Below are 5,296 nucleotides of genomic sequence, written 5' to 3' on the forward strand. Positions count from 1 at the left end.
TATATATTATATATATATACCACATTATATAATATGTGGTATATATACACCACAATTTTTTATCCACTCATTGATTGATGGGTATTTGGGCTGGTTCCATGTTTTTGCAATTGCAAATTGAATTGTGCTGTTATAAACATTCATGCGCAGGATCTTTTTCATATAATGATTTCTTTTCTCTGTGTAGATATCCAGTAGTGGGATTGCTGGATCAAATGGTAGTTCTACTTTTAGTTCTTTAAAGAATCTCCACACTGTTTTCCATAGTGGTTGTACAAGTTCACATTCCCACCAGCAGTGTAGAAGTGTTTCATTTTTACCACATGCCCGCCAACATCTGTTATTTTTTATTTTTTTATTGTGGCTGTTCATAGGGAAGTTCTCAGTATCCCTGTTACACCATTGGAATTATTTTCTTAAATTTGGATAAGGATTTAAAGGAGCAGTTGGTTTGGCTCCCCAATGGTGCCCAGGTCTTTCTTCCTCTAGCCCTCCTGCTGTCTCTTGATTCTTGGTCTTTCTGTCCCCTATTCAGTGACCTGTACGGAGGAACCCCACGGCTTTTCACTGGGAAAGTGCTTTTTACTAGGCTCTTTTTCTTCTTCCTCTGTGAGAGGGAACATGGTGGAGAGAATTCCTTGATCCAGCAGAGAGCATAACCTATCTCTTCTTGTGAGGATGAGGTTTTATCATTCACATAGAGAATGAAAGCTTGGCACACCCAATCCTCATCTGAGCCAAATGTAGGCCAAATGACTGAAGGCTTACAAATGGGGTCTTTGGACCAGATAAAACAGCAATAGTTTCTCATCTTTTCCTTTGTCTTGTCACTGGTTCAAGGATTGTCTCTCCAAACCTGCAGCATTCTCCCTAAAGAACTATCAGGGGGAATGTTAGAGGGAGTGTCTTTGCTTCCCTCTTTCCTTTTTCCCCTGGGCCTAGAATTTCTGTTTCTTATTTCTGGTCAGTCTCTGTGTGTGAGCTTTTTCCCATACACTCAACCCTCACTACTGGAGGTTTTCGGCTACTGGAGGAATCACTTCGTCTGTCTCTGGCCACTTCCCTCAAGGGAGAATGAAACCGCAGATTGGGACTCTGCACTTGCTTCGTATCTAGGATACATCTCAATCACACACACTAGACATCTGAAAATGTCCAACCACCAAGGAAGTACTTATAGTTTACTTTTCCCACCTTGGTTCATGTACAAGATTGCCTAGTTGCTGCGGTGCCTGCTTTTCTTCCTATATTGCCTCTGTTGCCTCCTGAATAACAGTCTCCGGTTTGTCTATGGCCTCTGTCGGGAGCTGGGACACCTGGACAGAGTGGGCCATCTAAATCGGGTGGGACACGTCGCCTCCCTCAGCAGAAGTCCCACTCCATGCAGGTGCAGAGATCCCAGAAAGGCCCCCAGGTTTGTGAGAAACACACATTCACCATCCAAACCCAAATAATAGACTCAGAGACATGAAGAAGAGTGGAAGTGAGACTTTTTATGGCAGTCTTCCAAGATCGAGTGTCTGGTAGGCAGGCACACCTAGGGCAGTTACAGCAGGTAATTTATCTCCTAGCTATACAAGTTCCTCTCTGAGTTCCTCATTGGCTGAGTATTATGGGGTTACAATTTTCTCAAACATTACCTAAGTTTCATTATTCCCCTTATAAGGTTACACTCCAGTCCCCATCCCCACTCAAGTTTTGATTCCCCAAGAACAAAAACTTTCTTTCCTTTTATGGACTGACCCCTCCTCTACATTCTGTTTGCTTATTGTGAGCTTCTAGGTGCATGAGCCATGCAGTTTGTTACATCGGCATGCTGACTGCCAGTACTTAGATTGATTATGCCTTGAAAATGGATCGTTTAAAATGTCTTCTCACACTAGAGGTTTTGACAGGTTGTGTCACTATTTTTGTTTAGTTTGAAGAATTTTTAAGTTTTCATCTTGATTTCATTATTGACCTAATGATCATTCAGAAGAAGCTTATTTACTTTCCATGTATATGCATGGTTTTGAAGGTTCCCTTTGGAGTTGATTTCCAGTTTATTCCACTGTGGTCTGAGAGAGTGCTTGGTATAATTTCAATTTTCTGAAATTAATTGAGGCTCATTTTGTGGCCTATCATATGATCTATCTTGGAGAAAGTTCCATGTGCTGTTAAATAGAATGTATATTCTGTGGTTGTTGGATGGAATTTTCTGTATATAACTGTTAAGTCCATTTGTTCCAGGGTACAGTTTAAATCCATCATTTCTTTGTTGTCTTTCTGCCTTGATGACCTCACTAGTGCTGTCAGTGGGGTACTGAAGTCCCCCACTATTGTTGTATTGCTGTCTTTCTCATTTCTTAGGTCTATTATAATTGTTTCATAAATTTGTGAGCTCTAGTGTTAGGTGCATATATGTTTAGGATTGTGATATTTTCCTGTTCGACAAGGCCTTTTACCATTATATAATGTCCCTCTTTTTCTTTTTAAACTTCTGTTGCCTTAAAGTTTGTTTTTTCTGATATAGTAGCTACTCCTGCTTGCTCTTGCTCTCCATTTGCCTGAAGTGTCTTCTTCCACCCCTTTACCTTAAGTTGGTGAGAGTCTTTATGTGTTAAGTGATTCTTTTGAAGGTAGCAGGTGAATTGGTGCCTTCAAATTGGTGAATTCTTACCCATTCTTCAATCCTGTACCTTTTAAGTGGAGTATTTAGGCCATTTACATTCACTGTTAGTAGTGTGATATGAGGTACCATTCCATTTATTTGTGCTATTTGTTGACTGTATACCTTGGTTTTTGTTTATTGTTGTTGTTTTCTAAATTGTGTTTTTGTTTTATAGGTCTTGTGAGATTTATGCTTTAAAGAGATTCTGTTTTGATGTGTGTCAAGATTTGTTTGGGAGGCAGTTCCAAAATGGCTGAATAGGAACAGCTCCAGTCTACAGATCCCAGTGTGTGAGACGCAGAAGATGGGTGACTTCTGCATTTCCAACTGAGGTACCGAGTTCATCTCACCAGGGCTTGTTGGACAGTGGGTGCAGCCCATGGAGTGTGAGTCAAAGCAGGGCAGGACATTGCCTCACCCAGGAAGCACAAGGGGTCGGGGAATTCCCTTTCCTAGACAAGGGAAGCTGTGACAGACAGTACCTGGAAAATCAGGACACTCCCACCCTAATACTACGCTTTTCCAATGATCCTAGCAAATGGCATACCAGAAGATTATATCTCCTGCTTGGCTTGGAGGGTCCTGCACCCACAGAGCCTCGCTCACTGCTAGCACAGCAGTCTGAGATTGAACTGCAAGGCAGCAGTGAGGCTGGGAAAGGGGCATCCACCATTGCTGAGGCTTGGGTAGGCAAACAAAGTGGCCAGGAAGCTCGAACTGGGTGGAGCCAACCACAGCTCAAGGAGGCGTGCCTGCCCCTGTAGACTCCACCTCTGGGGGCAGGGCATAGCTGAACAAAAGGCAGCAAAATCTTCAGAAGACTTAAATGTCCCTGTCTGACAGCTTTGAAGAGAGTAGTGGTTCTCTCAGCACAGAGTTTGAGATCTGAGAATGAACAGACTGCCTCCTCAAGTGGGTCCCTGACCCCCAAGTAGCCTAACTTGGAAACACTTCCCAGTAGGGGCCGACTGACACCTCATACAGCCAGTTGACCCTCTCAGACAAAGCTTCCAGAGGAAGGATCAGGCAATAACATTTCCTGTTCTGCAATATTTGCTGTTCTGCAGCCTCTGCTGGGGATATCCAGGCAAACAGGGTCTGGAGTGGACCTCCAGCAAACTCCAACAACCAACAACTGAGGATCCTGACTGTAAGAAGGAAAACTAACAAACAGAAAGGACATCCACACCAAAATCCCATCTGTATGTCACCACCATCAAAGACCAAAGGTAGATAAAACCACAAAGATGGGGAGAAACAAGAGAGAAAAGCTGAAAATTCTAAAAATCAGAGTGCCTCTTCTCCTCCAAAAAAATGCAGCTCCTCACCAGCAATGGAAAAAAACTGGATGGAGAATGACGTTGGCAAGTTGACAGAAATAGGCTTCAGAAAGTTGGTAATAAAAAACATCTCCGAGCTAAAGGAGGATGTTCAACTCCATTGCAAAGAAGGTAAAAACCTTGAAAAAAGATTAGAGGAATGGCTAACTAGAATAAACAGCATAGAGAAGAACTTACATGACCTAATGGAGCTGAAAACCATGGCACAAGAACTACATGATGCATGCACAAGCTTCTGTAGCCGATTGATCAAGTGGAAGAAAGGGTATCAGTGATTGAAGATCAAATGAATGAAATGAAGTGAGAAGAGAAGTTTAGAGAAAAAAGAGTAAAGAGAAACAAAGAAAGCCTCCAAGAAATATGGAATTATGTGAAAAGACAAAATTTATATCTGATTGCTGTACCTGAAAGTGATAGGCAGAATGGAACCAAACTGGAAAACACTCTTAAGGATATTATCAAGGAGAACTTCCCCAATCTAGTAAGGAAGGCCAACATTCAAATTCAGGAAATACAGAGAATGCCACAAAGATACTCATTGAGAAGAGCAACTCTAAGACACATAATTGTCAGATTCACCAAAGTTGAAATGAAGGAAAAAATATTAAGGGCAGCCAGAGAGAAAGGTCGGGTTACCCACAAAGGGAAGCCCATAAGACTAACAGAGGATCTCTCGGCACAAACTCTACAAGCCAGAAGAGAGTGGGGGTCAATATTCAGCATTCTTAAAGAAAAGAATTTTCAACCCAGAATTTTATATCCAGCCAAACTAAGCTTCATAAGTGAAGGAGAAATAAAGTCCTTTATAGACAAGCAAATGCTGAGAGATTTTGTCACCACCAGGCCTGCCTTACAAGAGCTCCCTAAGGAAGCACTAAACAAGGAAAGGAACAACTGGTACTAGTCACTGCAAAAACATGCCAAATTGTAAAGACCATTGATGCTAGGAAGAAACTGCATCAACTAATGAGCAAAATAACCAGCTCACATCATAAAGACAGGATCAAATTCACACATAACAATATTAACCTTAAATATAAATGGGCTAAATGATCCATTAAAAGACACAGACTGGCAAATTGGATAAAGAGTCAAGACCCATCAGGGTGCTGTATTCATAAGACCCATCTCACGTGCAGAGACACACATAGGCTCAAAATAAAGGGATGGAGGAAGATCTACCAAGCAAATGGAAAACAAAAAAAGCAGGTGTTGCAATCCTAGTCTCTGATAAGACAAACTTTAAACCAACAAAGATCAAAAGAGACAAAGAAGGCCATTACATAATGGTAAAGGGATCAATTCA

The sequence above is a fragment of the Colobus angolensis genome, unplaced genomic scaffold (genome assembly GCF_000951035.1).
Source record: "Colobus angolensis palliatus isolate OR3802 unplaced genomic scaffold, Cang.pa_1.0 Scaffold16, whole genome shotgun sequence".
Lineage (NCBI taxonomy): Eukaryota > Metazoa > Chordata > Mammalia > Primates > Cercopithecidae > Colobus > Colobus angolensis.